At 36.2% G+C, this 13,382-nt stretch overlaps 1 pseudogene; it reads left to right on the top strand.

Annotated features, from left to right (window-relative positions):
* Positions 1-264: 264 nt before the first annotated feature.
* On the top strand, positions 265-900 carry LOC101340722 (peptidyl-prolyl cis-trans isomerase H pseudogene; annotated as a pseudogene).
* The last annotated feature ends 12,482 nt before the right edge of the window (positions 901-13,382 follow it).

The following is a 13,382-nucleotide window of genomic DNA, read 5'->3' as shown; positions in this document are numbered from 1 at the left end:
AGTGATATCTCATTGAGGTTTTAATTTGCATCTCTTTAAGTTACTATGATTAAAGACTACCACATGCCTGCCAATGTGTCCTTCTGTTGTGGCTTGCGTGTTGTTATGATGCTGGAGTGTATGCTACCTGTATCTCAATGCTGATAGGGTCACCCATGGTGGACAGGTTTCAGTGGAGCTTCCAGAATAAGACAGATCAGGAAAAAGGCTTGGCAATCTGCTTTCAAAAATTAGCCAGTGAGCTTCTGCTTCCGGGTCAAAGCCATGGTGGTGGCAAATTCAAGCCCTGTCAACCCCGTGTTTTTTTTTTTTTTTTCTTATATCAGCATTGGTGGCCAGGAAATTGGCCACATGAAGATCGAACTCTTTGCAGACATTGTGCCTAAAACGGCCAAGAACTTTAGGCAGTGCTTCACAGGAGAATTTAGAAAAGATGGGGTACTGATAGGATATAAAGGGAGCACCTTCCACAGGGTCATGAAGGATTTCGTGATCCAGGGTGGAGATTTTTTTAATGGAGATGGCACTGGAGTAGCCAGTATTTACTGAGGACCATTTGCAGATGAAAATTTTAAACTAAGACACTCAGCTCCAGGCCTGCTTTCCATGGCAATGGTCCCAGTACAAATGGCTGCCAGTTCTTCATCATCTGTTCTAAGTGTGATTGGCTAAAAGGGAAGCATGTGGTGTTTGGAAAAATCATTGATGGACTTCTAGTGATGAGAAAAATTGAGAATGTTCCCACAGGCCCCAATAATAAGCCCAAGCTGCCTGTGGTGATCTCACAGTATGGGGAGATGTAGCCCAGACCAAGACTGAATCAGGCTCATCGTAAGGATCAAAAGAGAAACACACCTGAGAGCACTTTGTTTTTCTACCGTTTTGTAATTTACAAATGTCGACCTGAAGACCACTCTGGCAGTTTGACAACACTATCGACCATAGTTGCATTCAGTAGTCCCACTAGGAACATCTGGCTCAAGCCTTGGGTAACTCCCTAGTAGGACCAGACTGGGGCGCCAGGAGACTGATACAGCCATCATGTCTCTTATCAGAACTAATGATGTAATCCCAGACCCTGATTTTGTATTTGCCAACCTCATAGGTGAATGTCACATATCTCTCAGCTCATATGGACTCATTTCCCAACCATACTTGTCTCTGCCTGCTATGTGCTAGGCATGCTAACCAGGCGTGAAGCCAGGAGGGGGAAAGAATTGAAAGATTTCAGGAGCTTGTGGGGAATAAGATGCATTCTCTGAGGTGATCACTAGTAATATGAGTGACATTGCTAATTGATATAGGAGTTTAGGGAAGAAATTGATCACTCTCATCTAGGTGAGGAGTGTCGGTGTTTGGTTTTTCTTTTCTTTTTGTTTTTTAGCTTTCAAATGCAAAGAAAACTTGGGAGACTAGTATATTGAACACCCAAATATCTTTCACTTAGATTCACCAATTATTAACTTCTTGTGTTATCATTTTCCTTGACATTTATTTTTCTTTCCTTCATACCTTCTCCCTCTTCCTCCCTCCCTCCCTTCCTCTCCTTTCCTTCCTTCCTCATTTGAAAGTTGAAGACTTCTTAACACTTCATCCCTAAATACTTTGGCAAGCAACTTCTAAAAATAAGAACATCCTTATTTCACAATAATATTATCTAGTATATAGTACATGTTCAAATTTGCCTTTGTTCCACAAATAACTTTTATAGCTTTTAAGGAAAGGAAAAAAAAAAAAGATCCAATCAAGGTTTATATATTTCATTTGGTTGTTTATTTTTAATTACACAAGTAATATAATACAATCTCACTGTGAAAATTTTCACACAAAACAGATAAAGTGAAAGTCCCCTTGGCAACACCCCACTCCTCTCCCCAGAGGTATACTTCTTTGTCAGTTTCATAAATGTCCTTCAGGACCTTTTCTTTGCCTATCTAGTTCTGGAAGTTTTGTTTTCTGTAAATGGTATCACACTGTATTCATCCTTTTCCCCCTCCATTTGGCATTATGTCTTAAACACTTTTCCTTCTCAGTTCATGTAAAACTACCTTGTATTTTTTAACTGCTATGTAATATTTCATAAGGTATTTCTATGATATAGTTTATTTGTAATTTATTTTAACTTTTATTGATTGTTGGTTCTTTATTATTACAAACAATGCTACAGTAAAATAAACTTGTTTCTTTTTGTAAATATGCAAATATATCCATAGAAGTAGAATTACTGGGTCAAAGGGTGTATGCATTTTTCATTTTAATAAATACTTTTAAATTGTAAAAATATTAACCAATGAAAACCTTATGGATATCCACAGAACATTGTCCTATATAGTGGGATGGAGCAGGAACAGATAACGTTTTGTTCTGTTATACATAAGGTCACTATGCTTAGGAGAAGAATTGACAGCATCTAACTACAACAAAAACGGCTAATGACGTCAAGTATCTCTTCATGTACTTGTTGGCCATTCGAATATCCTCTTTGGTGAAAAGTGTACTCAATCCTTTGCCCATTTTTTTTTTATTTTTTATTTTTGTTAAGTTGTAGAAGTTTTATATTTATGTTGAATATTAGAACCTTGTCGGATATATGGTTCCCAAAGATTTTCTCCCAGTCTGTAGGTTGTCTCTTCATTTTTTTTTTGGATAAAGCCCTTTTATGGGCAGAAGTATCTAATTTTCATGAGGTCCCATTTATCTATTTTGTCTATTTCTGCTCGTGCTTTTGTTATAGTAACTGATAATGCATTATTAAATACTAAGCCCCACAACCACATCCCTGTATTTCTTTTCTTCTAATAATTTTATGGTTTTTCTTTTCACAGTAGCTCTTTGATCCATTTTAAATTGTTTTTTGTGTATGATGTGAGACATGATTTTTGATTCATTCCTCTGCATGTGGAAATCCAATTTTCCCAGTACCATAGATTAAAGAGACTCTTTCTTCCTCATTGAATGGAATTGGCACCCTTGTCAAAAATAAGTTGACCATAGGTGAATGGATTTATTTCTGTACTCTCAATTCTGTTGGTCTCTGTGTCTATTGTTATACCTGTAACAGACTGTTTTGGTTACTGTAGCTGTATAGTATGTTTCAAAATCAGGAACTATGAGTCCTTCTACTTTGTTCTTCTTCTTCAAAATTGCTTTGGCTATTCAAGGTCTCTTGTCTTTCCATAGGAAATCAAGGTTTGGTTCTTCCATTTCTGTAAAGAAGGTTGTTGAAATTTTGATTGGGATTGTGTTGAAACTATAGACCACTTTGGGTAGTATTGACGTCTTAACTATATTAAGTTTCTCAACCCATGCATATAGAATATCTTTCCGTTTATTGAAGTCTTCTTTAATCTTTTTCAGCAGAGTTTTATAATTTTCATTGTATAAAACTTTCACATCCCTGATTAAGTTTATTCCTAAGTATTTTATTCTTTTAGATGCTATTGTAAATAGAATTGTTTTCTTAATTTTCTTTGCAGATTTCTCATTGATTTTTGTGTACTTATCTTGTTCCCTTCGATTTTGCTGAATTCCTCTATTAGCTCTGGAAACTTTCTTGTGGATTATTTGGGTTTTTCTATATATAGGATCATGTCATTGTGAATACAAATAATTTTACTTCTTCCTTTCTTATTTGGTTAGCTTTCATTTGTTTTTCTTACCTCATTGCTCTGGCTAGGATTTCCAATACAATATTGAATAAGAGAGGACATCATTATCTTGTTCCTGATCTTAAGGAGAAAGCTCTCGGTCTTTCTACATTGAGTATAATGTTCGTAGTTGGTTTTTCACAAATGCCCTTAATCATATTGAGGAACTTCTCTTTTGTTGCTAACTTCTTGAGTGCTTTTATTGAAAAAGTGTATTGAATTTTATCAAATGTTTTTTCTGCATCAGTTGAGAGGATCATGTGATTCTTTTTCTTTGTTCTATTGATGTCATGTATTTCATTGATTGATTTTATAATGTTGAACCATCATTGGATTCCTGGAATAAATCCCACTCAGTCATGGCGTATAATTCTTGTAATATACTATTGTATTCTGTTTGCTAGTATTTTGTTGAGAATTTTTGCATTTATATTCATAATGGATATTGGCTTATGGTTTTCTTTTCTTTTGATGTCTCATAGCTTTCTTGTGGAACCTTTGGGGTTTTCTAAATATAAGATCATGTCATCTGCAAAGAGGGATAGTTTTATTTCCTCCTTCCTGATTTGGAGTAATAGTCCGTTGAATGTATGTACCACATTTTGTTTATCCTTTCATCTATTGATGGACATTTAGATTGTTTCCACCTTTATGCTATTGGAAATAGTGCTGCAATGAAAATTGGTATACAGATTTCTGTTTGCATTCCTGCGCTCAGTTGTTTTGGGTAAAACGTAGGATAGGCATTGCTGGGTCACATGCTAATTTTGTGTTCAACTTTTTGAGGAACTGCCAAACTGTTTACCACAGCAGTTGTACAATTTTGCATTCCCACCAGCAGCGGATATGGGTTACAATTTTTCTGCATCCTCATCAACATCTGTTATTTTCCTTTTATTTTTTATCATACCCTGAGGTGGTATCTCATTGTGGTTTTGATTTGCACCAGTTGTTGAGAGCATAGCTGCTAACCAAAAAGTCAGAAGTTCGAGTCCACCAGCTGCTCCTTGTAAACCCAATGGGGCAGTTCTACTCTGTCCTATAGGGTCGCTATGAGTTGGGGTTGACTCAATAGCAATGAGTATTTTGTGTGTGTGTGTTCTTGGAATGGCTAATGATATGAGTACATTTTCGTTTACTTATTGGCCATTTGAATACCCTCCTTGGTGAAATATCTGTTCAAGTACTTTGCCCAGTTTTTTTTTATTGGATTGTTTATCATTTTGTTGTTAAGTTGTAGAAGTATTTCGTATATTTTGGATAATATATTTTTATCACATACATGATTCCAAAATTTTTCTTCCCAATATAGGTTGCCTTTTCACATTGTTGGTAAAATCCTTCGAGGACCAAAATATTTAATTTTTATGAACTCCCATTTATCATTTTTTCTTTTGCTGCTCATGCTTTTTATGTCTTCTCTGATATACCATTGTTAAAAACTATGATTGTGAGGATCGTGAGGATGGCACAAGACTAAGCTGTGTTTTATTCTGTTGTACACAGGCTCGCTATGACTCAGAACCAACTCGACAGCACCTAACAATAACAACAAAAACAGCATGTCTTGTAGCCATACCTTTGTGTTTTCTTTGATGTATTTTATGGTTTTAATTCTCACACTTTGGTCCTTGATCCATTTGAAATTTTTTTTTTTATATGATATGAGACACGGATCCTGCTTCATTCTTTTGCAAGTGGAAATCCAATTTTCCAAGCACCATTTATTAAAGAGGCTCTTCTTTCTTCATTTATTGGACTTAGCACTCTTGTCAGAAATCACTTGACCATAGATGCATGAGTTTATTTCTGGAGTCTCAATTCTAGTCCATCGGCCTATATGTCTATCATTATGCTAGTATCAGGCTGTTTTGATTACTGTAGCTTTATAGTATGCTTTGAAATCAGGAAATGTGAGTTCTCCTACTTTATTCTTCTTCTTCAAGATTGTTTTGGTTTTTGAAACCCCTTGCAGTTCCATATAAATTTGAGAATTGGCTTTTCCATTTCTGTCAAGGCTATTGGAATTTTGATGGCACTTGCACTGAATTTATACATTTTTTTTGGCCTGTACTGACATCTTAACTATATTAAACCTTCCAATCCATGAACATGAAATGCCTTTCCATGTATTTAGGTCTTTTTTATTTTATTTTAGTAATGGTTGTAGTTTTCAGTGTACAAGTCTTTCACCTTCTTTGTTAAATTTATTCTTACTTTATTCTTTTAGATGCTATTGTAAATTGTATTGTTTTCTTAATTTTCTTTCAGCTTTCTCATTGCTGATGTATAGAAATCCAATTGAATTTTGTGTGTTGAGATCGTACCTTGCCACTTTGCTCAATTCACTTATTAGCTCTAATAGCTTTTTGTGGAAACTTTGTGGTTTTCTAAATGTAGGATCATGTCAGCTGCAAAGAGGGATAGTTTTACTTCTTACTTCCTGATTTGGATTCCTTTTATTTTATTTTTTTCCAGAGGCTATTGCTCTTGAGTTTTATTTTCTAGAAATGTCTATTTCTGGTTTTGATGTTAGGGAACTATTGCCCTCATAAAACATGTTGGGAATTATTTCCTCCTCCTCTATTTTCTGAAACAGTTACTGTATGATTTGTGTAAGTGTTCCTTAAATATTTGCTGCCATTCATCATAGAAGCCATCTGGGCCAGGAGGTTGTCTTTTCTTTGCTTGCTTGGTTTGTTTTTTAAATTTTTGTCATTTTTTAAATCAGTTTATTTAATTGACATAAGGCAATTCAATATTTTAAAAATGTATTCTTGGATCATATTTGGTAATTTGTGTTTTTGAAGGAAGGGAACAGAAAAAAGAGTCACACAGACACTTCTGATTAGGTAACTCCTCTCTTTTCAAAAAAAATTTCTACTTCTTAGCTCCCTGCAGTACATCCAACACAATATGCTTAATTCCCTGAGGTTTTGTGGAAAATAAATGCTTTAAAAGGAATTGTCTTGAAAACATATTTTGCTTTCTTCTCTGTCAGTAGCCTCCCCTGGAGGAAAAAAGCACAAAATCATCCCCTGCTCCAGTGAGAAGCAAAATGGGAAAACAAAGTGAGGAAAAAAAAAAATCTTTCCAAGGTTCCTACTACAAATTTAATTACATTTGGAGCAAACATCCCCTAAAACAAGACAAATCAAAAAAAAAAAAAAAAAAAGGCACTAATAAATATACAGTAAAGGTTTTGGGATTTTATCAGAGTTAGCTGAAGGAACTAAGGATAGTTATTATGAAGAAAGGTAAACTATTATATAGTCATCTTGTTCTCTGTTGCTCTGGAGGAGAGATATGTTTCAGTTTGGCATGAAAAAGTAACATCAAACTCTAACGGAAAGAACACAGAATAGGGAGTTAGAAAAGCCTGAGTTCATTCCCAGTTTCTCAACCTTTGGGAAAGTAGGATATTGTATGAGTATTAATTTATTCAGGCACTCTTTCTCTTTCTCCCCTTCCTTCTTCCCTTTCTTTTTTCATTTTCACTAATTCAATAAATGCTTATATAGTACCTTCAATGTTCCATGATTCATAGTACCATATTCAGCATTTGGTTTCAATGAGGAGCAAAAATCGAAATGATTTGCTTTTACGGAGCATAACGTTTAGTGAGGGAGACAGAAGTTTGCCAAATAGCAGTTTAACATAATGCAGAAAAAATAATGGTGAGAAAAGCTATAAAGGAAAATAAATGGTATAACGAAAAACATTGTGATAGGACTATGACTAGGACTTACTCTGGTAAGGCTGGAGAATGCAAAGTGAGGGTTGGTTGGGTGGGTTTGTGGTGGATGTGGTGTCAAGTGTCCCAGACATATGGAATGGACGGGAGGGGTAAAGACTTTGGGCTGGGAAAGGAGCCTACCACCCTCAGGAAACTGAAAGAAGCCTAGTGAAGAGAGAAAGCAAGGGGGAGAAAAGACAGAGGCTAGAAAATAAGATAGGCTCAAAGCATGTAGCTATATGAAGGGGAAGATTGTGACAATTTACCCTAAGACTAATAATAAGACTATGTAGTTTCGTTTTGGTTATAGGTAGGAGGAGCCTAATCAGATTTGTAAAATGTTCTCTCGTGATCTATAAGGTTTTCATTGATTAATTTTCAGAAGTAGATCACCAGACTTTTCTTCTTAGTCTGTCTTAGTCTGGAAGCTCTACTGAAACCTATCCACCATGGGTGAGCCTGCTGGTATTTAAAATACTGGTGGACAGCTTCCAGCATTATAGCAACATGCAAGCTACCATAGTACAATAAACTGAGAGATGGGTTATGGTACTTCTACTTACTAGGATTTTATTTTGCTCTTTTTGTTTTTCTCCTCTAGCTTATTAAAGTATAAAGGTAGATAATTAATTGAGGGTTTTTTTTTCTTTTCTAATATATGTATTAAAGCATAAATTGTCCACTAACCCAAGGACTTGGATCCCCAATCAACACCCATGAACACAATAGTCAGGAAATCAAACGATGCGTTGCATTGTGCAAATCTGCTACAAAAGACCTCTTTAAAGTTTTAAAAAGCAAAGATGTTATTTTGAGGACTAAAGTGCACCTGACACAAGCCATGATGTTTTCAATCACCTTATATGCATAGGAAAGCTGGACAATGAATATGGAAGCCTTTGGATTATGGTGTTTGCGAAGAATATTGAATGCACCATGGACTGTCAAAAGAACAAACAAATCTGTCTTGGAAGCAGTACAGCCAGAATTCTCCTTAGAAGTAAGGATGGTGCCCATCAACAGATGAATGGATAAACAAATTATGGTACATACACACAATGGAATACTACACAATGATAAAGAAAAATGATGAATCCGTGAAACATTTCACAGCATGGATGAATCTGGAGGACATTATGCTGAGTGAAATAAGTCTGTCACAAAAGGACAACTACTGTATGAGACCACCATTATAAGAACTCAAGAAAAGATTTAAACATAGAGAAAAGCATTCTTTATAGTTACGAGGGTGGGGAGAGGGGGAGACCAGTATTCACTAACTAGATAGTAGACAAGGATCATCTTTGGTGAAAGGAAGGACAACACGCACTACAGGGGAAATCAGCACAACTGGACCAAAACAAAAGCTAAGAAGTTTCCTGAACACATCCAAATACTTTGAGGGACAAAGTAGCTGGGGCTGAGGCCTGTGGACTATAGTCTTGGGGGACATCTAGGTCAATTGGCATAACAAAGTTTATTAAGAAAATGTTCTGCATCCCGTTTTGGTGAGTGGTGTCTGGGGTCTTAAAAGCCTACGAGTGGCCATCTAAGATACATCAATCGATCCCAACCCACTTGGAGCAAAGGAGAATGAAGAATACCAAAGACACAAGGAAAATATTAGCCCAAGAGACTAAAGGTCCATGTAAACCAGAGACTCCACCAGCCTGAGACCAGAAGAAGTAGATGGTGCCTGGCTACCACCAATGACCGCCCTGACAGGGAACACAACAGAGAATCCTGGATTGAGTGGGACAAAAGTGTGGAGCAGAACTCAAATTCTCGTAAGAAGACCAGACTTAATGGTTTAATAGAGACTGGAGGGACCCCTAAAATTATGACCCCCAGATGGTCCATTAACCTAGAACTAAAGCCGTTCCTGAAGCCTACTCTTCAGACAAAAATTAGACAGGACTATAAAAAAAAATAATACACATGAGGAATGTGCTTCTTGGTTCAATCAGATACAGGAGACCAAATGAGCGGCTCCTGTCCGGAGGCAGGATGAGAAGGCAGGAAGGGACAGAAACTGGTTGAATGGACGCAGGGAACCTGGAGCAGAACGGAGGAGTGTGCTGTCACATTGTGGGAATTGCAAATAATGTCACAAAACAATGTGTTTATAAATTTTTGTATGAGAAATTAACTTGAGCTGTAAACTTTCACCTAAAGCACAATTAAAAAAAATAAAAAAGAAGTGAGGATGACTTGACTTCATCTCACTTACTTTGTACATGTCAGGAAGGATCAGTCCCTAGAGAAGGACATCATGCTTGGTAAAGTCGAGGGTCAGCAAAAAACAGGAAGGCCCTCAGCAAAATGGATTGACTCAGTGGCTGCAACAATGGGCTCAAGCATAACAACGATTGTGAGGATGGCACAGGAGCGGGCAGTGTTTCGTTCTGTTGTACACAGGGTCGCTAAGAGTGGGAACCGACTCCACGGCACTTAACAACAACTACAACCTGAAACCAAACCCAATGCCACAGAGTCGACTGTGACTCATAGCAATCCTATAGAACAGAGTAGAACTGCCCCATAGGGTTTCCAAGGAGCGGCTGGTGGATTTGGACTGCCGACCTTTTGATTAGCAGCCGAGCTCTTAATCACGGTGCCACCACGGCTCCAATTTTTCCTCTATGCACTGCTTTTTCTGCATTCCACAGATGTTGATAGGTTGTATTTTAATTATCATTCATTTGAAATATTTTCTAATTTACCTTGTGATTTTTTTTTAAGAAGTTCATTTTTTAATGTCCATGTATTTGGGGAATTCCTAGATATTTTAATATTATTGATTTATTATGTAATTCTGATATAATTTAATTCTTTTGTAGTTAGAAAACATACAGTTTTAAGTTTTTGCAATCTTAGCTTTACTTTATATGAAAATGTCTTTATTTTGTCTTCATTTCTGAAGAATATTTTGATGGTTATAGTATTCTGAGTTAGGTATTTTTGTCTTTCAGCACTTTAAACATGTTACTACTCTGTCATCTGGCTGCCAATGACTCTGATAAGTCAGTAATCATTCAAATTATTGTTTTATTTAATGTAATTTTTTCTAGCTGGTTTAAAAGTATTCTCCTTACCTTTGATTTTCAGTAGCTTGACTATGATATGCCAATGCATTATTTCTTTGAATTAAGCCTGCTTGGATTTCACTGAGATTTTTGAATATATAAATTTGTATTTCTCACCAAATTTTTTAAATTTTCGACAGTTTTTTTTTTAAAATATTTGTTTCTTAGTCATTCTCTTGTCTCTTATTTTGAGATTCCAATTACACAAATGTTAGACCTTTTGGTATCTCTGTTTTTGCTTATGCTTTTTACAATCTTTTTTTCTCATTGCAGCTCATTTACATTTTCTCTTATTTTCATTCTGCTCTTAAGTATATTTAGTATTTTTTTATTTCATATATTTTATCTTTCACTGTAAGAATTTCATTTTGGTTCTTTTTTACAGTTTCATTTTTCTGCTGATATTTTCTTTTTTTATTTATTTAAAAAGACTGGTCAGGACTTCCAGGCAACATGGCACTATGGACAGAAGCACCATGCTGTCCCTCCACAGCAAAGACCCGAAAAACTAAGCCAAACAGAGAAAACAGCAATCCTGAAACCCTAAGCATCAAATGAAGAGATAAAGAACTCAGCCAAGCACCGAATGGAATAAGAAACTGACAGAGAACAGAGAAGGAGGAGAGATACATGCAGAGGTCCCCTATCAGTTAATGCAGCACAGATCCGCCATCTTGGACTCGTGTCAGAGACCAGCAAACAGGGGGTACAAGAAAGCGGCTTCACGGAGCTTCCAGCAGGAGACAGAACAACAAGTAACCAGCAATATACTGTTTCCAACCTCCCCACCCTTCTTCACCCCTACTCGGCCTCCTCTGTTCCCTGCGGCCACAGTCTCTTGGCCAGGAAGCACTGGCTTCACCATGGTGTTGCCTGGATTCCACCTGCCCTCACTGGCTAGCACCCTGAGTGTCATTTGTTGGCTGCTGGTGTTGCTTTTTTCTGCTCTTTAGATTTCTTCCTTACCTCTCACCACCTCTTCCTCCTTTCTCTCAAATACCTGGCTCCGTGCACCATCTTTGCTTCTTCCTGAAAGGCTGTGGAGAAGGATGCAGAACAAAATTCTAACACAAAATAAAAAAAAAACAAATTTACTTGCCTGACAGAGACTGGAGAAACCCCGAGAGTATGGCCCCCAGACACCCTTTTAGCTCAGTGGTGAAGTAACTCCTGAGGTTTACCATTCAGCCGGGGATTGGACAGCCCCATAAAACAAAACAGGACTAATGAGGCACAGCAGTCCAAGGACAAGGACTAGAAGGCAGAAGGGAACAGGAAAGCTGGTGATAGGAAACCCAAGATCGAGTAAGGACAGTGTTGACATGCAGTTGTGTTCTCAACCATTGTCATAGGGCAATATGTGTACTGTTTAATGAGTAACTATTTTGTTCTGTAAACCTTCATCTAAAGTGAGAATAACAGCACAACTAGAAGAATGTAACTGCTGTCACTGAATTGTACATGTAGAAATTTTTGAAATGGTGTATCTTTGGCTGTGTATATTTTCACCAAAAAAAAAAAAAATGGTCCTCCAAGGTCGAGAAGGGAGAGTGTTGACATTCCTGTATTACATGCGTTGTCTTATTCATTCCTCATAACTATCATACGAGGAAGCACTCCTAATTTTGTAAATAAGGGAAACATATCTTAGATAAATTAAGTGATTTCCCAAATTCATTCATCTAATAAATAGCAGAGCTGAAAGTCCTACTGTAGCTTTTTGACTCCAAAATCCAATGTTAGTACATGCTACCCAACACTATCCTCCTAAGTTCCACCTAGTTTTAATAAATATGTTTGAAAAACACTGGACATTTATAGAAAACTTTTTACATGTATGAGTGATGGGATAATAGATGATTTTTTTTATTCTTTTATGTATTTTATATATATATATATTTTACAATGAGTATATGTGGCTTTTATGAATGTAAAGGAGATAAATGCTTTTTTAATGGAGGAGTTGGTCAAGAAAGTTAAAGTTATCTGATTTCATTTTAAACCTATTCTTTTTTTTAAGGTTTATTTTAATATTAAATGTTAAATTAAGGGTTATTTATATGAATTATTTTGACAGAAAGTGTTTTATCTTAGACAAGTGATACAGTTTGTAATTTAGATTTTAAGACCTAACAGCTTGTGGTAGATTGCATATATTGCAGGACAAGATTTCAGAGAGGAGAATAATTCTTTAGGAAGCTCAATCCTCAAAAGAACAGTAATGGAGTAGTAGCTCTGTCACATCTTTGTTACCCTTAGCACACAACTTTAACTAGGCTGTACTACTCATGGATAGAGAAGGGTATAATGTCTTTAAAATATAGTATTGTGTTAATGCTCAAGTTTTATGTTATAAATTGTTTCCTCTACTTGTCTCTACATTTTTCCATAAAACCACTCTTCTGTCACTCTGACAACTGATTTAGTAAAAATGAACTCTTAGATCTTTTCAACATATAATCAGTTTCAATACTGAAATGTTTTCTCAATAACTACCACATTTTTATCATAGTTATGGACTTCATTCATACATTTGTAGTTATTCATGATTTTACCTTCAAGTATTTTTGTTTCTCTTAGGTCTCACATGTGGAGATATCTTGATATTGTTCTGGGATTTAAAAATCTGTGGCTATTTATTGGAGTTCACAGCAGGACAGGACAAAACATTAAGAATCATTTTAAAGTACTACCACACTACTAAATGTTTGAATGTCCCTTTTCTTCATTTACAGAAAACACAATTACATGCACACAAACCCCTATCTCACCCTCCTGTATCCTGTCAAACTCTGCTGAGAAAAAATATATATTGTTCATGAGTGGCAGGAAAATGACATATTCTCTCCTGTGAGGCTAAGTATTATCCGTCAAATTGTATAGCATTATTTGGTTTTGGTATTTTCAGCTCCT

The sequence above is a fragment of the Trichechus manatus genome, unplaced genomic scaffold, assembly GCF_000243295.1.
Source record: "Trichechus manatus latirostris isolate Lorelei unplaced genomic scaffold, TriManLat1.0 scaffold00060, whole genome shotgun sequence".
NCBI lineage: Eukaryota > Metazoa > Chordata > Mammalia > Sirenia > Trichechidae > Trichechus > Trichechus manatus.
This window is presented reverse-complemented; position numbering and strand designations above follow the sequence as displayed.